The sequence below is a fragment of the Arvicola amphibius genome, chromosome 5 (assembly GCF_903992535.2).
Source record: "Arvicola amphibius chromosome 5, mArvAmp1.2, whole genome shotgun sequence".
NCBI classification, from domain to species: domain Eukaryota; kingdom Metazoa; phylum Chordata; class Mammalia; order Rodentia; family Cricetidae; genus Arvicola; species Arvicola amphibius.
This window is the reverse complement of record NC_052051.1, coordinates 148,639,060-148,661,220: the sequence shown is the minus strand read 5'-3', so window position 1 is coordinate 148,661,220 and position 22,161 is coordinate 148,639,060. Positions and strand designations below refer to the sequence as shown.

Here is a 22,161-nt window from a genome sequence, read left to right as displayed (position 1 = left end):
TAGTAGAAGAGGTTTAGGGTGGCCTATCAATGAATGGATCTTTAGACTGAGTTGGTTATCACTGATTTTTTTTTTAATGTTTTGCTTCTAAAGTTACTCTTAAAAAGTAGTAAATACTTTTTAAGATGGATCAGAGGCTAAGCGTACTCACTGTTCATTTAGAAGACGCAGGTTCAGGTCCAAGCACCATGTGAGGCAGTTTATAACCATCCGTAACTCCAAGTCCAGGAAATCAATGCCCTCTCCTGGCCTCTGTGGGCGTTGCCCACATGTGTGCACATAAACTCATACGTGCATATAAAAATAAAACTTTTAAAATGATAAGAGAAGACAAGAGACTTTGGAGAAGGAAGTTTGGGGTTGCTTGCTCTCCCAGATACAAAAGCTCACTTTATAAGGTCGTGTGGCTGTTGGGGGGAGGGTAAAAATAAAAGACAGAAATGGACACTGGGAGGGCCAGCGGGAAGCTAGGTGGTGGGGAAACAGCCCACCTCTCACTAGGAGGGAGCAAGCTGAGGATGGGACTCTAGTAGCCTTAAGAGTGGTAGCCATCAGATTGGCTGATGTGAGCTGGGAGGGGGGGTGTGTGAGACTCCCGCTAACCATCATGGCCACATTCACTGGGGTGTGAATAAGAAAGAGAGTCCTTATGGGAATGAGAGCCAGGAAAATAGGTCTCAGAACATCTATGTGGGTTACTTGTTGAGTCTCCTCAAAGGCTGTCCTGAGGACGGTGCGCGGAAGGATCAGAAGCCCTATAAGAGGTCCCATGGAAAGTATGGAAACTATTTCTGTTGGGCTGGAAATGGGTGGTATCACCAGGAAGAGGGTGCAGATGGGAGTGGGGGAGTGAGATGGGGTCATAAGGGAGGTAGAAGAAGAGTGACTGGGGGCGGGCGGGGGAGAAGGCAAGTTGGGAGGTGATGTTTCCAGAAAGTTCCAGAAGAGTAAATACAAAGCGTCCCAGCATCTTTCAGTAGGTACCAGCCCTGGCTCCATCCATCCCTGCCCTCTCCTGCCGTAGCAGCCCTTTGCTGCTAACACAGGGAATGATAGTGTCTGGAGAACCAGAGGGCCTGAGCAGAGAAGTGGCAAGAAGGGGTGGAGGGGGGGGGACCATGGGCCTCCAGCAGAGATGACAGCAGTGTGGGCAGGTTCTTCTGAGCATCTCCTGGGAAAAGCTGCAGAGAAAAGTCACGGAGAGGAAAAGAGCAGAGTTGAGAGGCATGCTTGTGTTTTCGAATAAACTATAATAAGCAAACTGAGCAGAAGGAGGCTGTGCTTGTGTTCGGGGAGCACTCCTTTATAGGACAAGGGTATGCCCATTCCAGCCAAAGCCCAGTACACATCACCCTTGGGTCACCTTTAAACCCGCAGCCCTGAGCCACCCCGTGTTGGCAGTCTCTGTTTCTTTATGAATATGCTACACTTCGGAGATGCCCCACTCATTCCCTGCATGGCCTCTCCTGATGACTTGATTTTACTCTTCAGGGCCCCGGTTCAACCGGGCTCAATGTGTAGTGCCAGGAGGACCAGCAGCCTGGCCTTTTGTGTCCTTTGGAGCAAGTGTGAGACGACCTTCTCAGAGGCAGGGGGCTGGAGTGCCTGTTGGGAACGTGGCCGTGCGCCCCCATGAGCCATCTCAAGATAAGGAGCGCTGCTGTTCTAGGGCAGTGACCTGAATTGCCCAATTCTTTCCGCACGGTCTGGGCCCCTCCCCCTGGTGTTGTCACCTGCTCCCCCAGCAGGAAACAGGCCTGTAGGGAGTGCTGGCCTGGCTGCTGGGAGATTTTTCACACCACCTAAGGTAGTGCAAACTTTGTGGTGTGAGTTCCGGAGGTGCCCCGAGGTCTGCAGAGACAAGGAGCAGTGAGGCCCTTCCTAATGCACTCTTGTTCCATGAATCGAACTTTGGGGGAACGTCTTGACAGACACGGAAAATCGCATTGTGTTCACCACAGGGATCTTGCACAGTAAAACCATCTATGCCTTTCAGCATTTTGTGAGAGGGGAAATCAGAGCCCCCTGCCCCCACCCCCCGACACCCGCTGGGGTCAAGCTACCTACTGCCTGCATTCACTTTCACCTGGTTTTTGAACTGTACCCTCCTGGGAAAGAGATCGCCTGCTCTGGGCTTTCTCAACTACAGAAAGGCTCTTGCCAACGCCACAGTTGCCCTTAGCTTCTCCTGCACGGCTATTGATAGAGGGAATGCCCGACAGAAAACAATTAAGGAAGGAAAAATTTGGTTTTGCTCATGGGTTCCAGGGTCATGTCCGTGGTTACACGCCTAAGCAGAACATGATGGTGGCTGGAGCGTATGGCGGAGAACAGGAAGCAGAGAGCGGGACCAGAAGTGATGGAGGATAATGTACCACTGCAGGGCATACTCCCTTTACCACACATCCACCCTCAGTACGGAGCTTCTTCCAGCCAGCCCTATCCCCCAGAGTTTCCAGGCCTTTCTCCCAAATAGCACTACAGCCCAGGGCTAAACTTTCTCGAAACAGCCTATGGGCCACAATTCAGATTCAAACCCGAAGGCTCTATTTTTCTAGCAAGTGTTAGAGAGAGTAGCTGGGCAGGCAGAGAGAGCTGAGTGCACTGGGGTAGCTAGGACAGAGCATAGGTGATCCTAGAAGAAGAGCTGTGTCCTCCAAGCTCGGGAGCTAAGCCTATGCCAGATCTTGAACAGAATAAGAGTCTCTGCTCAGAGACACACAGTCAGGCTATGCCCAGGGTTGATCTGGAGATCCTGAACTCTTCATCGAAGGATCTTTCCAAGAAAGTGCCCCCGGATGCGGCCTTAAGAAAAGATGAACCTTTGAAGAGGTGGATTCTGAAGTCAGCTGCCACCTAACCTGCTTCCTTACACACCCCCACATCCAAGCTCAAGTAGCGGCCCCAGCATGGGGAGCCAGACCAAGGAGGTTTCTAAAGCCAAATTTGCCACTGCTAAGGTAGAAGCGTTCCCTTGGAGCCATGCAGATGGCTGTAGCACCCATCCTTCCTACCCAAATGTTTAAGCTTAACTTTTTTGTTGCTGCTGAGATCTGAGAGAAAACCTTAAAAGGAAGAAAGGTTGATTTTGGTCCATGGTTTTAAGAAGGTTCAGGCCACGGTAACCTGGCTCCTGTGGTGAGCCAGAAGCATCACAGAGAAAGGGCATGGGCAAGGAAAGCTGCTCACCTGTGGCAGCCAGGAAGCAGAGAGAGGAAGTAACAGGAAGGGACCGAGACATTCTTCTGTGTGTACTTATGTGTGTCTTCTTGCCTTCTGCTCACACCTTGTATTTGCTTAACGTGTTCTTTCTGGCTTATTTTCTTGGGCTGGGGAGATGGCTCTGTGAGCAAAGCACTCGTCCTGAAAATGAAGAGTAGGGTTCAGGTCCCTCATGCCCGTTTCAGAGTGGACGTAGCCGACTGTAATCCCAGTGCTGGAGAGGCCGAGATGGGATTCCCTGGGTCCAGCTGCTTAGCGAGACTAGCCAAGGCTGCGAGCTCTGGGTTAGCAAGAGATCCTGCCTCAGTTAATAAAGTAGAAAGTGATCAAGAAAGACCCTAGCGTCAACCTCTGGCCTCCGAATACTTACATGCATGTGAACACACACACACACACACACGCACACACACACACACACATGCGTGCATGACACACAGATGTACACGCAGACAAAGAAAAGAATCATTAATAGTAACGCTTAACCAGAGATCTGCCCCCTTACCAGAGTCTTCAGTATAAATATTGTGGTGCTATCTATACATACAACACTGTATAGCAGATCTGTAGAACTCATTTCTCTACTTAACTGCTGGTTTTTTTACTCACTGATGAGCAAGTAACTCCCCACTTCGCTTTCCTCCAGCCTTTAGAAACCGTCGCTCTATTCTCTGACTCAATGAATTTGACTATTTTAGAGACCTGCGGACTTAGCGTGGTTTCTCTGGATGGCATACCAGATGCTGACTGTTTTATTTTTAAAAGAGGAAGATTTATTTAGCTTACAGTTTTTGGAGGCTACAAGTTCAAACACCATGGCACCAGCTCTGCCAACTGTGTCGCATCATGGTGGATGGCATCATGGCAAAAGATCACAGAATAAGGTCGGAAGAGAGAGAGAGGAACAGAGGTCAGACCTGCTTTTTTTGCTTATCTTAGAGCAACTGGAGAGCTCACTCCGCAGCATTCCCCACTTTGAGGGGTAGTAACACTCCTCCCGATGATCTGATTTCTCCTCGTTATACATACCCTTCTGAAAAGTTCTGTGCCAACTCCCAATACTGCCACACTGGGGACAAAGCTTCCAATATACAAACTTTCAGAGGGCAAACCACCTCCAAACCATAGCACCTAATGAAAGTGAACCATGCAGTAGTTAGCTGCTTTGGCTGGCTTGTTTCACTTAGAATGACATCCTTCTGCCTCATCCACACTGCTAGTATTGTGAGCTTTGCCTCTTTTAAACACTGGGTAAATGTTCTCTTCTGCACATGTACCATGTTTCCTCCACCCACTCACGCGCTGATGGCCACTCAACTATTTTTCCTAGTGTGGTTCTTGTGACCAGTACTGCAGTGAAAATGGGAGTGTGTGCAACAGGCTTAGAGATGATGATCTCAACTCATCTGAATAAGTCCTGGAAACGGTTCTGCTTTGCCCTCTGCTGAGGAGTCTGGGTACAGTTTTCCACAGCCTCGTCTTACATCCCCACACTCATTGTACAGGGGTTCCCATTGCTGCAGCCTCACCAGCTACTGCTGTCTCATGTGATAACAGCTACCTGGGTATCAAATGATAGCTCTGTGTGGTGTGAATGGGCATTTTCCTAATGATTAATGATGTTGAGCATCTCCTCATACATCTCCTCATGCGTGGCTTCTTCAATGAAATGTCTAGTCAAAGCCTTAGCCTGCTTCCTAGATATGGTCCTAGGCTTTCTGCCATTGAATCCTAAAATGCCTTAGATCAGGAGTTCTCAACCTGGGGGTCAAATGACCCTTCCACTGGGGTGGCCTAAGATCATTGGAAAACACAGATATTTATATTACAATTCATAACAGCAAAATTACAATTATGAAGTAGCCATGAAAATAATTTTATGGTTGGGGTTACCACAACATAAGGAAGTGTGTTAGAAGGTCTCAACGTTAGGAAGATTGAGAAACACTGGCTTGTCTACAGCCATGCCATCCTGAACGCGCCTGATCTCGTCTGATCTTGGAAGCTAAGCAAGGTCAGGCCTGGTTAGTACTTGGATGGGAGAAACACTGGCTTAGCTGTTTTGGGGATTGCTGCCCTATTTGATGTATGGTTTATAATATCACCTCCCGTTCTGTGGGTTGTCTTGCAATCTCACTCGTGGGTCCTTTCCTTTCCTTTGCAGAAGCGTTTTGGTTTTATGTAAATCTGCTTGGCTGCTTCTGCTTTCATTGCCTGTACTTATGGAGTATATCCCAAACTTACTGCCCAGTGCCAAGCATCTTTTCCCTGTGTTTTCTAATAGTTTTATAATTTCGAAGTCTTGTGTGGTTGAGTGTTTAATGTCCATTGTTGTTTGTGTATAGTAAGATAAGGTCCAGTTTTATTCTCCTGCATGTGGGTTTTCCCAGGACCACTTACTCAAGAGACTGTCTTTCCCCTTTGTTGAGGATCAGATGATATGTAGCTTTATTCCCAGCCTCTCTGTTTTGCTCCATAAAAATCTAGAAGTCTGTTTTTATGCCAGTACCATGCTGTTGTAGTTACTGTGACTTTGCAATATATTCTGAAATCAGGGACTATGATCCCTTGAATTCTATTCTCTGCTCGAGATTGCCTTGGTTATTTGGGACTTTTTGTGGTTCCGGTTGAATTTTAAAATTTTGTATTATTTCTGCAAAATTGGGTGATTATAATTCTTATATGGATTTTACTGAACCATTGTAGTACTTTGGTTCTTGTAGACATTTTCACAATACTGAACCTTCTGATCCAAAATCAGAATGAGTACAAGGATGTGCACTGTCTACTCATATTAAACATAGTCCTAGACATGACCAGGAGAGTTAGATAGAAGAAGAAAGAAAAGGAAAAAGGAAAACCATCCATATTTACAAATGCCATGATGTTATATATAAAGCATTTAATGAGGCATGATGGCTCTCACTGCTGATCTTAGCACTGCACAGGCGAATTAGTAGGATCGTGAGTTTAAGAACAACAAGACTGAGTCAAAAAATTCTAAAGATGTCCTTCAAAGAACGGTTACAAGTCAGGCATGGGGCACAGCTTTCAAAAGGTAGACACAGGTGGATCTCTGTGAGTTTGAGGCCAGCCTGATCTACATAGCAAATTCCAGGCTAGGCAAGGCTGCATGGCTAGACCTTATCTCAAGATAAATCCATTAACAAAATAAACAAATTCAATAAAGACACATGGTGCAAAATCAAATATGAAAACCACTTGCATTTCTACATGCTAATAATGAACTGTCCAGGAAGGCAATTAGGAAAACAATCCCATTTACAATCGCGTTAAAACGAATAAAATGCTTTGAATAAGCTAAACTAATGAAGTCAAAGACTTACACACCGAGAACTATAAAACGTTGTGAAAAGATTCCAGAATACACAAACAGAGAGGCATCCTGTGAGCTCTAGTGGTACTCTCAGACTGCCACCACGGAGCCCAGGTCCTCAGCCAAACTGACCTGTGAGGGCTCCACACACAGGAAGTTCCAGTGACTGACCAAGCTGAAGCTTGGACTTCTGTCCCCTCTGGCAGCTGGCTTCTCTGGGCCGTCCTGGTCCTGCATCTACCTATAACTCCTCAAGGCTCTCTGTTCTGCCTTACCATTCCTCCACCGCCTCCTCGCCTCAGGGGCATCTTTACTAGACTCCCCTGGGCCATTGATAACCGCCTCTCTCTGGGCACCTTACTTGAAGAACTTCATTGGAAATTCCTGTGGGGGGGATTTCAACCAAGCTTCCCTTCATCCTTTCTCCCTCCCTCACTCATCCCTCAGCCTATCCCTACTAGTAACTCATCTCCTGCCCTCTTCAGAATCCTATAACCAAAGATATGTGTCAGGAGTGGAGAGGAGGAGGAGTGGGGTGAGGGGGCACTGTTTTCTGCCAGCAATCTTCCATGCCCTCCAGCTCCTACCAGTCTCCCCCTCCACCTGTCCCTCTATGCTTTCCCTGTAGAAAGTGGCTCTGAAGGGATCCACCTGTGTAGCTGCAGACTGGGCTGCTAGAGGGGCTGGACAGGCATACTGGGAGAACCGAGGCCAGCAAGTCAGGCTCCTCGGGAAATGGAACTGCTCTGTGCAACAATGAGAGAGACACTTTCTGAACTCTGTGCGTGAGCGTGCATTCAATTGCTCCCATTGTTTTGGCTCCAGGGAAATCTCGGAAAAGGCCGAGATGAAGTGGGTGTGGGTAGAAAGACTCTGCTAATGCAGGATATTCTCCAAGGGCACCTTGCCAGGACCACTCCTGACTTCCCCAGAGCCGGGATGGGACTGCTTGGCAGCCTAGCTGGGGCCAGAAGAAGCCCAAGGTAGGCTATGAGTCTGTGCTCTGGGCTCCCCTCAGGGAGGGGAGATTGCTTGGCTGGATCCATGGGAAATGAGCTTCACCCTGCACCTCTGGAAGTTTTACAAAATTGCTAATTCCCAAATCGGCCCTTGCCCCTCTCCCTCACCCAGTAAACCAAACTTCCTGGCGATGGGGTTGGGCTGTGGGGATGGAGGCTTTCCAAGTTGATTCTGGTCTGTGGCCATGATCAAGTAACAGGAACGTTCATATCCCAGGTTCATTTAGTGAGCAACTACTGACCAGTCAAAAGCATTGTGGGAGTGGCTGGCCTTAGGTACTGAGACCTAAGTTCGAATCTTAGCAGCTAGAGTTCCTGGCTGTAGAGTTCTAATCTATCAGCTTTCAGGCTCTCAAGATTCTTTTGTGTATTCATGGGAATGTTCTGGATTGGCTTTAAGGCTTCAAGTAAGCCAGTCATTCATGAAAAGCAAGTGGCATGTGGCAACCCTACCGTGACCTGTCATAATGCATTGCTATGGTGCAGACTATGTCTTGACATGATTCAAGAGAGGTAGATTACCTCAAGAGGCCACTAAGGGAACCCATGTTCCTAACTGGGCATCCAGGCCCCTGGAGTCAGATGTGATGATACTCCTACCAAGCACACTGCTCCATTGTATTTCCCTTGGGCAAACTTGCATTCTTCCTGGCTCTTGCTAACACCCTACATCCATGGTGAGGGACCCCATGAGGAATTTGGCCTCATATTCATGATCCCCTGCTTCTGTCTCCAGGATGCTGGGATTTGAGGTATGGGCCACCAAACTTGACAGTTTGCAATTCTTATACCATCCTGAAGGGCTGCCCAAGGCTGAGAGCTTCCCCTCTCTGGACTTGTCCTCTGGCCTGTTGTAGTAATGACTTACAGTCCCTTCCCAGTTACTTTATATCATTTCATTCTCCCATTGCTACCTAGAGTCTAAGTCTCACCTATCACAGAATCATAGGATTCTATGTTGTCTCTTGATTTTTGTTGTTTGTTTGTTTGTTTGTGGCAGGGTCTCATGTAGCCCAGGCTGGCCTCTAACTCACTATGAAGCTAAGGATGACCTTATACACTTGATCCTCCTGCTTCTGCCTTTCAAGTGCTGGGGTGGCAGGCTTGCACCACCACTCCACAGTGTGTTCATGTTCAAAGCAGCGATTTAGTCTGACTGCAGAGTCTTCCCGTTAGCCCTAGAAGGAAGTGTTATACTGGCAGCCACATCTGCAGAAATTACATAGCCCAGAACGTGTGCGGTGGGTTTGGAACCGGATGATGACAGGGAAGAGAGGGTAGCTGGGGAGTGGGGAACTTCCGGGGACAAAGACGAGGCTCCCACCAGTGCCATCTGCTTCATGCTATATGCCGTCCAGGTCCAAGAGTTTCCAAAGGCTGTAGTCTGAACGCATCACCAGGTCTCGTATAGTGGAGACTTCACGTAGTCGTTCAGCTAACGACAAGAAAACGCGACTTCCTTATTGGACTAAAACGCACTGAGACAACAAAGTCACCTAAATTTGGAGCCAGAGGACCCCAGGGAACTCAAGCCCTGTAGGAAACAGTGCTGCAGATGGGGGGAGGGAGTCTAGGGAAGGGAATGGTGGAGCCCGAGGGCCATTTTAGCAGAAAGTGGGCCCAGTACCTAGCTGTTTTGTACTGTAACAGTCAAACAGAGCATGGAGGGAAGAATTGAATCCTGTAAAACCAGAAGACTCTTTCTCCTTCAACAGTCTCTTTCATCCCTAATCTTAGGCACAGAATCTGGCAGAATGCTCCTCTGAGCATGCAGGCCAGGTACCCAAGCCCAGAGTTCTTGGTTTAGCATCAGAGTCCCTGCAGGTTCCAAGACTTGCACTATGAATACCCAGGCTTAACCTGTCCTGGAATCCTGCTGAAGTAATCCCCACATATCTAGTCCCCTCCCCACCCATTTGTTCCCCTCTTTGGCTTGGCATACATAGCCAAGTCACTCACAGTATGATCCTGACCTGGGCAGAACATCCCCGCCACCCCCACCTAACATCCACACACAGAGGCAGCCCTTGAGGTGGCCTCAAAATAAAACACGAGTCTCCTACCCACCCCACCAGCCTTTCCAGCCCTTTCCCACCCCCACCCCCACCCCATAACTGTTCTCTGCTTCCTTAGCCAGACTGAGCTCACTGAAATGTGAAATTTGAAGCCAGCATCCCCCTTAGCAACCATGGTAACACAGGATCTGATAGAGAGCCTGCAGTCAGAAGAATACCAGCTTCCACCAGAGACTCTGGTTTCCAGAGGGAAACCAGTTCCACTCCAGGCCGTTTTTAAGTAGTCTTCGAACTTCAGAGATGGCCAGCACACTCCGAGGGCAGTGTGGCTTCAGGAGACTGTCACGGAGAGCTGGCTTCTGGAAAGTGGCGTGAGGCAGCTTTGGGTACGTTCTCTGAAACACAGATGCCTGTGGCTTCGTGGAGAGAGGACGAACCCTATGATGGGTATATTGGTGGGGTAATTTTCCTAATTGCACCAACTCTTGAGCATTTTTTAAGTCAAGTTGAGTGGCAGAGCCCTTGTGACCCTTGCCCTTCCAGGTCCCTTCTAGAGAGTTCTCAGCTCCATATTACCTCTCTGGACAATGACTTGGTCTGTCTTCCCTTTGGTGAATAACAGTGAGGGTTCCCATGGAGAGGGAGACGTGGAATGGTTAAAACTTTTCTGCTCACAGTCAGGAGAAGCCATGCATCTCCTTTCCAGTTCTGGGTGGGCTACAAGTCTCCATTCCTGGTCTCAGTGTTCACTCTCTGTAGGAGGTATTAGCTTTGAGATGAAGCAGGGACCAGGGTATCCACTCACCCAGCCTCTAGCCTCAGCCCCCTCCACAGCCATCTCAGTGACAACCTCCCCTGCCCCCCCCCCCCGCTCCTCCCAGCCTTTTGTCTCCTGGGGCCATGCCTTGTAATTTGAAAAATATTCTAACTTGGTAATTAATGTCTGAACTTCAAGAGCACCCCCATCCTGCTTCTGCAGAGCCAGCTGAAGGAGGGCCAAGATGAGGACGTAGATGTGGAGAAGCTAAAAGGAGGCGTGGGGTTTCCTAGACGTTCCCTTAGCTTAGCTGGACTGTAAGGGTGGGGATTCTAGCTTGCTAGGATATGGGAGGAGGCACAGGCATGCAGAGATACCTATGCTTGAAGCTGTCTCAACTTGTAAGTTTGGGGGGTAGTTAAAAGCACACAGGGGTTCCCCGCCATCCCACCACGACCTCGGCCATTTCCCAGTAGGCTAATGACAGAGTCTGTTCAGCTCAACAGATTTGGGAACACTGAGATGTCAGACAGGGGCACTTTCTAAGGGCAGTTCTGGGGGAGAGAGACAGAGAGGAATAGGAAGAAGGGAGGGGGAGAAGGGGGAGGGAGGGGAGGGAGAGAATAAACAAGCAAGCTATGTTTAAAAACATAATAAGGGGGACTGAAAGAAGGAGGAAGTTGTCATGAGTCTATTATGTTAGGAACCTATATGGATATGTTTGTGTCTTTCCAAATTATTTATTAAATTGAATAAAATATATTCATTAACTACACTATTGGCTACAATTTGCCACATAATTCTGATTTACTTAATTAGCCATTAGCAATGTTAGGTTCTTTTACTCTGATATTTTTAAAATTTTTATAGACTTGCTTATTTTACATATTTATGAATGTTTTGGCTGCATGCATGTATGTATACCCCATGTATGCCTGTTGGATTTCCTGAAATTGAGGATACCAATGGTTGTGAGCCACCATGTGAGTGCTGGGAATCAAACCCAGGTCCTCTATAAGAACAAGTGCCATTTGTAACTGCCAAGGCCATCCCTCCAGCCTTTATTTCAATATTATTAGTTGGTGATATCAACTCTCAGATCACATGTTATCCCTCAGAGAAAGGAAGATTGCAGTGTGACCAAGGTCAAACAAAACCAGCCAGGCAGTAGAGGTGTACTCGGGAGACAGAGGCAGGTGGATCTCTGTGAGTTCAAGGCCAGCCTGGTCTACAGAGTGAGTGTCAGGACAGGCTCCAAAGCTACACAGAGAAACCCTGTCTCGGACAAAAAGAAAAAAAAAGAGGAGAGAGAAAGAGAGAAAGGGAGGGAGAGAGAAAAAAGGAAGAGAGGGAGGGAGGGAGGGAGGGAGGGAGGGAGGGAGGGAGGGAGGGAGGGAGATCAAAACCCTCCTGAATTCAGAGGTCTTAGGGCTCAGAGCTGCCCAAGCTCAGAGATGTCAGATGTGGGTCCCCGTGACAGGCCTCTTCAAAGGCCAGTTTAAGGTAGGCTGAGTGTCAGGGGCAGAAGAAACTGCCCTCAAACTAGCGCCAGAGGCAGGAGCTGTTAGCTGTGGTAATTCTCCTGAACAGGGGTTTGATGAGTGAGGAGGTAGCTCACCAGTGTCCTGGGCACCTTGCAGTCTTCAGGAGTTCTCCTTCTATACCCTCAGGTGAGGGCTGGTACCTCTGGATAACTGACAAGCCCGTGTGCTTGGTGTTTCCCATGTCAATTTATTTAATTTAGTTCTGTATCACAATTGATGGGCACAAACTTAGATTTATTAGTTTGTACTTAACTGATGTTTGGCAAGTGATATATACACGATGTAGAATCATTCTTTCTTGGCACTTATCTCCAAGATGGAGTAACTCAAGTCAGGATCGTTGCTTTATAAGATGCTGTTTCATAGAACACAGTGGCCTGGGGTGAGCCTGGCCAGTTCACAGAGGCAGGGAAGCTGGCCCTTATGCTAGAGCTGGTGCCGCCTGAAGCCCAGCATGGGCCCGTGATGCTCTCGGCTTGCACTAGCTCTGCAGACTCACAGTTCATGGTCAGCCTGAACTGAAGTCACTCCTCTTGTGTCATCCCCACCGTGGGACAGAAACAGCATTGGGAGCAGGCGTCCTCCTAGGAGAGAGACCCAGGAACCATCCCTCCTCCTTTCCATCTGCTTAGAGCCAGCTAGAATCCAGGTCCCTTTGGATAGGTCTGGGTCAGTAAGGCACAAGGCTGTGACTTCCAGGCCCGTGGCAAGCCCTCGAAGAGGAAGCATCTTCCGGGTGCAGCCTGTTCTTGGCAGGAGGGGTACGTACAAAGAAGGCAGAGTTGAAGCTGGAATACTCTAGCTGCTTGCCCTCTCTGGCCTTCAGGGTCCTGGTCAGGTGCAGAATTAAATGCATGTCACTTAGAAGTTTTGCTAGTTACAAACAGATTCCTCCCTCTCTATTGCTCCTTGTCTGAGGGATACCTCACCTCTGCAAAGTCAAGACAGGAACTAAGGGGATCCTTTTACTTGTGCAAAGTGAAGCATTTCTTAGTAAGAAACACTAAGGTGAAGGAAACCAATAAAAATGCTCGGGGCCTTTGCACATGCTACTCTCAGGTAGTGTGCCTGCTAGCTAGACATTCTGGCCTCTGTTCAGCCTTCTGTTCCTCTCAAGGGTCCCGACTACACTCACCACATCCCAGATGGACCTGTCCCTGTCCTCAGCCCACCTTCTTTCTCTTCACAGCCCTGACAGTCGTCGGTATTACCTTAGGTTTCCTTTGTTAATCTGTTTGCTTTCTACCGTGGGAACTCTAGAGGCAGGAAATGTGTCTATTTATAGCTAGGTCCCCAGTGGTGCCTGACATAGGGTAGGTACTGGATAAATACTCATTGAAGAAACTAACGAAATAACATGTCTAGACTGGGCGGACAGAAGACGATGGCCAGCCTTTCCAACAGGAACCCGAGGAAGCTCCTCAGAAGAGAGGGCAGGATCCTTAAAGAGGCAAAGTGAGAGGCATGATGGGCTGTCTGTGTGCGCTTCTTAGAGATGACCCCAGAACCCCAAGAGAAACAAAGATCAAACTCAGAAGTAGACTGTGCCCACAGGACAAAAGAGCCCTCAGCCCAGCTGTTGGCATTCAATCCTGCATCTGGCTCCATTTAGCCGGCCTTTTCTCAATGCCAGCCCCCTAAACTTCCTGGGAGATGGGAGATTTAATTCATCTGCCCAGAGTCAGGATCCCATGAGCCAGGATCATCAGGAGAGAACAGAGGGGCTCTCACAAAGCTTCCAGGAGTGTCCAGGGACATAGTCCCCCTCCCCCTCCCTGGGGTGGGGGGCATTAGGTAACCACCTGCTGTGTGTCCCTCGGACATGATGATTCAGGGGATCTTCAGGCACCACCCTGTGTCCCCACCATAAAGAAGACTGAGAGGGAGCGCCCCAGACTCAGGAAGCCCCATTAGGTGGAGCTCAAGGAAGAAGGAGGGTTATAGTAAAGCGGAAAGCGGGGAGAAGGAGTGTGACTGGAGAGGCTGCCGCAGCGGCAAACACAGACAGCCTGAGGATCACGGTAGCTCTCTGCCATCCCCCGGAATCTCAGCTCTGGAGCCATGTCCAGTGTCACCAGATGGGAAGCCACTGCTGCAATTTTCAATTTTCTAGTAGCCAAAGCGGGGGCAGGCAAAAGTTTGTATTATCAAAATTTTATATTATTTTATAATTTCAACATGATCTAACCAATAGTAAAGAGTTACCCATGAAGTTTTCTAGTTTCAAACTCTCATGCTTCTACCTCAGCCTGGGTGCTGGGATCACTTTAGCAACCAATAGTTTTGATAATCTTCTTGTGTGTGTGAAACCTAGTGTATGTTTTACTGTGCAGGAACTGCTGAGTTTGGGCCAGACACCATGTAAGTGCTCAAACCACATGTGACCGGTAGCCATGGTGCTGGCCTGCACAGGTATGGAGCTAGCTAGCTCCCGGAGTCAGCAGGCTCTTGGAACCGTTTCGGATGCTAGAAGTCACAAAAGTACTATTTACCTGTTTCCCTGTCTCTGAGCATCCAGCAGAAAGGGGGAGCAGTAAGAGCTGAACCCCAAGACTTGCAGCCAACTCCTGGGGGGGGGTGCAAAAAGCAATCCTCCAACTCCAATGGGCAAAGTGGGAAGAACATAAAGGAAGGGAGAAGGGCCTTGGTGAGGGTGACACTTCATGAGAGGTCTCAGAGCAGAACCCACAGTGGGGATCAGTGCCAGCAGCTGCCAGTGGTTCCCTCCTACGCCCCTTATGGAGAAGGCACAATTGACCCATTCTTTTACTGCCTGCTTGATTTCTTTGGGCGACCACTTCTGTAATTAAAACCTTCTCCCTTGCTCAGACGTATTAAAACATACAAGTATTTGATAAACCTGGTTTCCCAGGATTGAAAGCTAGACCTAGGAAGTGCAAACACTCTGTGGAAATGCAAACACACATGCAGTAACTAATTATCCTTGAATCAAGGCTGAAGCCCTGCTTAAAACAATTAGTCCTGAGACCAGAGTTGTAGGTACAATTCCCCTCATGGATCATGGGGGCTACTTCGCCCAGAGGGGGATATGACCAGTCCTGGGGCAGGGGACAGGAAGGGAATGAATTGGTCTGCTGCTTTGAGCCTGGGCTGGCCTGCGTTCCACTTGGTTTGGAAATGGTAGTCAGAGGAGAGTTTGAGGTGTGGGGAAGGGCAGGGAGGATGTGGTTTGGGCAAGGGGAGTCCAGAGGCTTCCCTGGGCTTGGCCCAGCGCCATGGGAAGTCTCAGAAACTCTGCCGGCCACACTGAAGTGCCTGGCTGGAGCTGAGGGCGTGGCCAAGGATTAGCTGACTGGAAAGCAATTAGATGAGGTGCGGCTGGGGAAATACCTGGAATCCCTGGGCTGGAGTCAAGACTTTCTTGGCCAACCCTGAAAGCAGGAGGCCTTGGGGTGGGGGTGGGGGTAGGGGGTGTCTGAGGATTAATGGCGGCCTCTTGCTGATGGGAAGAAGTGGATTAGAACGTAGAGGGCCAGGGGAGCCGTCAGTGCTCTGAGGAAGAGACCTTTTCCCATGGAGCCCATCGCTAAAGACCTCACCCACCTGTTCCTACCCCTGCTCAGCCCCATGGTCTTAGGGCTCAGGGGGTGGCATGAGGTGACCCTTCCAGGGACGTTCACACTGGGGAAGGAGAGGTGAGAAAAGTGGATGCCCCTGAAAGCAAAGGTGGCCAGCTGTTTGAAAGGGGTAGGGAAGGGTCATTAGCCCTGCTCCCCAGAAAACCCCACATGAATTAAAGCTTGCCTAGCTGCCTGAATCCTGCCCTCTGGGCAGGGCAGGGGACTTCCACCCAAGGCCCCTACTCTAGAAGTGAAATTTCATGTTTGCATATAGGCATCATTAGATCTTGAACGCTTAATAAAAGCCTTCAAGGTCACATCCAGGACTGCCACATGCAGGAGGCTAAGGGTTGCTCAGCACAGAGCGGGGCTCCCTTGGTTTAAAAAAGCTTCCCCTCCCATCTCCATCCCACAGATCAGCCTACCAACAGAACATGTAGAACAGCAGAACCATATAGTAAATACATTCTAGACTTTGTGGGCCAAGGGGCAAAATCAAGTCCAACCATATCCCTGTGCCTTGAAGTCCAACAATCAACCGTCTGGGTGGCTCAGGAGCAGCTTGAACTTTGGCTGCACTTCACAGCATCCTGGTTTACGGAACTCGAAATTATTGAGCATAATTTGTATGTGTCGCAGCATTGTCTTTTGAAGGAGGGGGACTTTAGACTTCTTCCCTGCTATTTAAAAAAATATATATAAACCTCTCTTCACTCATGAAAAACAAGCCTTGGCCGGGTCCTCTTGGTGACTGTAGCTCACCGCCCCTGATCTGGAGTTGTGGTTCTCAACTGGGAAATCCCCATTCAGTTTTTACTACACAGTAATGTGAGAATCGCTGTCATAGGGAGAATTTACAGGTTCCCAGGCATGCAGATGCTACAGCAAGAAGGACCTCATCCTGGTACTGTCATCCAGAACAGCCTCCATCCCAGTTTTGTAGATGGCAAGACTAAGGCCCAGGTAACAGAACCGTCGTGTAAACCCAGGCAGTGGCTCCTTCTTCCCAGGAATGCAGAGCTAGATGAGTTGTTTCGTTTTGTTTTGTTTTTAAATCTGTTTCTAGCTACTTTCAGAGATCTGCCCTGCCAGCTCACACTGCCCAGAGCTCTCTCTGAGACACAGGAAGTGTGTAAATGTCCCCTGGAGTCCCAGTGTGGCCGGGCTCTGGTGAGTCATTTCCCACAAGGGGAGCTGGGTACACTGAACTGTCTTCATGAGAAACTCAGGCCAGCTGTGGGTATCTTCGGGGCAGAACCCTGAGGGAACCTGAAAGTGCCCTCTGGGAGGAGGGCACTAGAATGAAGAATGAGGCATCAAATCGTTAGACTAACAGGATTTGAAGATCCCGCATGGTTGGTGTTATCTGGGGCCTGTGGCAAGTTCCGTTTCATCTGTAAAGTAGGGGGGAAACCCTAGTACCTGCCTAGCTCTTGCAGGAACGAGAAATCCGACTTATCAAGCATCTGACACATGGTAGAGAACATCTTTATTGCATTTTTATTGGTCATCCTGGCTTATTTATCCCTTAACCATTCAGTTGCCCATAAGGCACATGACATAGGAGACCCTCGCTGTGCTGCTGACGCTATGGAGTCCCCCTCCATGCGCTTGAAGCATTTCCACTGATGACCCTTGGTATTCTAGTGTGGCCCTCGTGGGAACCCACAGAATTTAGATCTAAACATCTAGGAGCCTGTGTGTGTGTGTGAGCGCGCGCGCATTGTTCTGGGAGAGACAGCTAGTTTCCATCAATCTTCAGAGGGCTCCGTGTTGCCAAGAAAGTCAAACATGGAGCTGAGTGCTGGAGCTTAGTGGTAGAACACCTGCTTCACGTGTGCAACACCTGGCTTCCATTCCCGGCATGAAAAAAAAAAAGAAAAGAAAAGAAATCCATAGTGAGCTGAGAGGCACTGGCTTCCTGCCCTCCCTGCCATGTGTCCTTGGGCACATTAGAGGTGTCTCATCCAGATCTGAGTGTCTGTCGTCAGCCAGAAATACCCGGACTAAAACTCCCTCCTTGCCCCACCAATTCCGAGAACCTGATGATCCTCCAGAAAGAAAACACCTCAACAGAGTAGCCAAGAACAGGTGCGGCTGGGAAAACCGCCGCCCCTAGCATCCCTGTGCTTGCCTCAGGTTCAATATAGAGCTGGGGTTTCCAAAAGCAGGACAGGGCTCCAGCCTCAGCAGGCAGCTCCAGCCTCGGCAGGCGGCAGTGGCCTAAGAGAAGGGCCCCCTGACTGTAAGGCCAACTCTGGTGCATTTCTTGACCTGGCATTCCCTTTTATGGAAATGCACCCAAACACTTAGAATTTGGGCATATTTTTGCATGTGTTACGTTTAAATAAAAGTCTTCTCAAAGATGTCCAACTGAGAGGAGTCAAAAGATGTTATAAAATCGCCCTTTTGCAGACTCTCTATGTAATTTCACTACCAAGTTAGCACAGAGCTGAAGAAAGTCATTTATACATAAACGCAAATAATAGTGTAAGATTTTAAAAATAATCCTAAAGCCAGATTTAAGTGTCTCTTCCCATCTCAAGCTGCTATCTAAGTCTGCTTGCATACTTCGGTTGGCTTTAATTCTCTTACCAGCCCACAGACTGACCAGACTGCCTGACGGCTCCAGTGGACATGCCTGGGACCCGCCTTTTTGGGGGTAGTCTGCCCACCAGGGCAATGGCCCCAACTCCAGGGTAACCAGACCTCTTTGTCCCCTCCCAGGGTCCCCTCTCATGTGTCTGTCTTATCTCTTATATCACATATAATTCTTCTATGATGGTTTGTTCACATCAGTGAGTTCAAGGGGAGAAACCCGCACTTAATCACACACCCGCCTCTCGCAACCCTATGCTGCTCTCCTCTCTAGAGCCAGGTCTTTCAAAAGATCAATCTCCTTCCATGCTGTCTCCCTGGGTGGCTTCTGCCCCACCAAGCCAACAGCATAGTCCCTGTTAAGTCCGACATGTGTGTTAAACATCCATTATCTGAAAATCCATAGTACTCCAAATTCCTAGACTTTTTGTATACTCCGTGAAACCACAGATGGAAAATTCCATACTATGAAACTTTATTTCATGTACCAAATTATTTTAAACGCTATATAGAATTATCTTCAGGCTGTGCATCTATATGGTGTATATGAAGCATAATTGAATCTCATGTTTAGACTTAGGTCCCATCCCCAAGATAACTCAGGGATATGAAATATTCAAAAATTGGAAGAAGAAAAAAGGAGGGGGAGGAGGAGGAGAAGAAAACAACTCAGGCATCCAAAAGGAGGAGAGGAGAAGAAAGAAGAAGAAAACAGCAACTCAGGCATCCAAAATACATTTGATCCCAAGCATTTTGGATAAGGGATACTTACTTGTATTTACCAATGCCACAGGACTGTTTTGGATTCAGCTCAACTGTCCTAGCTCAAAAACAGCTATAGATGGTGCTCTTTAGAGTTTATCGCTGTGGTCATTGTTGTTGTGTTAAGACTCACTACATAGCCTAGGCTGAACTTGAACTAGCAACTCTCCTCTTTCCCCTTCCTTAGGACTGCAGACGTGTGGCACCCTGCCTGCCTTATGAGTAAATTGTACATGAACGAGCATGACTGTCCTGGCACAATATTTTTATGGGCGCTGAAATTTGAGTTTCGTATAATTTTTACAGTCTAGCCAAAAGCGTTTTCCTCAGCCATTTAAGAAAGTGAAAGCCGGGCTGGAGAGAGAGCTCCGCGGTTAAGAGCACTGGCTGATCTTTTAAAGGACCCACTGGCTGATCTTTTAAAGGACCCACCCGTGTTCAATTCCCAGCACCCCCATGGCAGCTCACAACTGTCTGTAAATCTAGTTACAGGGGATCTGACACCCTCACAAAGACACACATGCAGGCAAGACACCAAGGCACATAAAAAAAATGAAAAAGAAAGAACACATTTTAAAAGATGCAAAAGCCATTCTTAGCTCTGTAGACCAAATGCCCATATAAAAAGCAGAGCACAGCCGGGCGGTGGTGGCACACGCCTTTAATCCCAGCACTTGGGAGGCAGAGGCAGGCGGATCTCTGAGTTCGAGGCCAGCCTGGTCTACAAGAGCTAGTTCCAGGACAGGCTCTAGAAACTACAGGGAAACCCTGTCTCGAAAAACCAAAAAAATAATAATAATAATAATAATAATAAATAAAAAGCAGAGCACAGAAGGGCACAGTGTCCTGGGTATTGCTCCGTGTGCAGCTATGGTTCTCAGCTATGAGTACTTGGAAAGGTCTAGATGTCTTTTGGGGTTGTCACTCCTAAGGGTTTCTGGTGGTATCTGGGGGATAGAAGTTGAGATGCTATAGCGCATTCTATTCTACACAACAGTGAATTATATGACGCAAATGGCTGAGCACCCCCTAAATGACCCATAGGCAGAGGGCCTCTGGGACCCTGGAGGTTTCTTTATGCTGAAGACTTTCTTTTGCTTCTCCAGCCAGGACCATTCCTGAGCTCCACGCTCCAATGGCCCAGCCAGAATGTCTCTCCAGACAGCTTCAGTGGTGGTCCTTGTAGCCCCTGCCCATGGGTTTTGCTCAGGCTAGGCAGGCCTTCTCCCTGACTCCTCCCTCCTGCTCCTCAGATGACTGTCACTTCCTGCCAGCATGGAGATGAAATAAAGTTGGTTGTTGTGTCTGCCTGAAGCTACTCTCCTTCCTGATTATATCAGGAGCACGGGCATAGGCAAGCAGAGTGTGTGCATACCCACGGGCACACCCTTAAACAGGCTTACGATGTATAGCTCACCTCCTGAGAGCCAAGGGTACACAGCGCAGTATGAGACTTGACCATGGCCGAGGGATGGGCAGTGGTTCGGGAGTACCGTCCCAGGAGCTATTCAGGATCAACATCTCCTCCAGACTACCCGGATCTGCACTGCCATACCTGTGCCCATCTGTCTCCCTAATCCCTCCCTCTGGGGATTAGACTCCTGCTGACTTCTAATGCCCAATGGGCCCACCTCAGCACCGTTTGCAGGGAAGGGATACCCACTTCTGACTGTCTAAGCCCAGAGCTGTCTCTGAGTCTCACCCTGCCCCATCCTGAGCCTGTCAGGTCCCTGTACCTTCCACCTGAGTTACTAAACCAGTTTTCTAACTATGCTCCCCTCCCCCTCCCCCTGTTTCCATCCCCTCTGACAACACTGTCACAACTGGTGTGAGGGAAGCCTCCCTGCCTAGAGTACTCTCTTTTCTTCTTTCTTGCCTGAGCCGCCTCCACACAAGCGAGAAGAGCTCATGTCATCACAGCATCACCCTGTGCCCCATGAAGTCCACTTAGTGATGAGCGATCAGCTGCCCCTGGTGGAGCTGGGCTCGCTGCACACTAGCTATCATCCCAGTCGACTCATGTGGAGTATCTGTCTTCATCCCTGCATCAATCCATGGAGGAAGAGAGTATTACTGTCTCTACATTACAGATTAGAAGGCTGAAGCCCAGAGAAGAGAACACTACGTTGTACAGTCTAAGTGAGTGGCTGAGTTAAGATTAGGACCAGTAAGGATTAGGATCAGTCAGTCTTTCTTTATAGCCTGCATTCCAAGCACTCATCTCCTTGGATGCTGGGGCTTATTATTGGATGGATGGATGGATGGATGGATGGATGGATGGATGGATGGATGGAGAGATGGGGTGTGGGGGATGGATGGATGGATGGATGGATGGATGGAGAGATGGGGTGTGGGGGATGGATGGATGGATGGATGGATGGATGGATGGATGGATGGATGCTTTTCTACCTTTGAAGAAGTTGAAGACAGGACCTACCATACACTAAGCCTCTTGGTCACTGATGGACCCTTTGGAGTAGCTTTGCCTTAGTCCAAGCTTTCTTTCAGACCCAGTCTTCCAAGAGGACCAGGTAGGCACAAACCCAGCATGGACCGTGTGAAGAAATCCAGCTTATACGGATACCATAGGCTAAGAGAGACCAAATTGTTGCCTCCAGGAACATGCATAAATAGTGACCCTCTGCCCAAGGACATTAGAGGAGGCATTTAGAAAGACTTGAAGAACAGGAAGAGGGAGAAAAGGAGGAAGGAAGAGAAGTAGGAAGAGGGAGGGGGAGGGTCTTGAGGTTGGTCTTGAGGAATCTGGGAAATGAAGTCAGGATGGAAGGAGGTGTAGCAGAGGGTGCCGTGCACCACGCCCCCATGTCTGTGCTTTTACCCAGTTCATAAGCTTCAGGCAAGGGGCTGGAGGTTAAAATACACAGATACACACAGACAGAGAGACAGAGACACGGGTCATCCTTGAATTCCCCAAGAATGCCCCCTTTATTGTGTTCAGAGGCAGATTATATAGAGATAGCCACGCCCCAGCCAAACCCACCAGAAACCACTCTCCTGCCATCAGGAACTCCTGAAGGTCTCAGAGCAGCTGTAGGCACTCAGATCAGGGGAAAACAAGTTGTTAACAAGAAATTCAAGATCTGGGGTCTCACTGCTCCCAACAAGAGGGAATGGCAGTCAGAAGCTAGAGGCAAGGTGAGGAGGACAGGACAGCTTCAGAGGCCTGTGAACCGATGAGCTTGGCCAGAAAGAGGCCTGGAAGAGGAGAGGGGAGAAGGCAGGCCCTGATGGAAGTGGGCCAGGCAGCAGAAATGCCAAGCTACGCACTTTGTCTTCTTGTGAGACACAGTCAGTTGATGGCAGAAAGG

General features: G+C 48.8%; 1 protein-coding gene across 5 annotated transcripts in view; it reads left to right on the top strand.

The window, feature by feature from the left end:
• Ctif (cap binding complex dependent translation initiation factor) overlaps positions 1-22,161 on the top strand; it is a 255,117-nt gene that overhangs the window by 216,147 nt on the left and 16,809 nt on the right. The gene's annotated exons all lie outside the window — the stretch shown is intronic.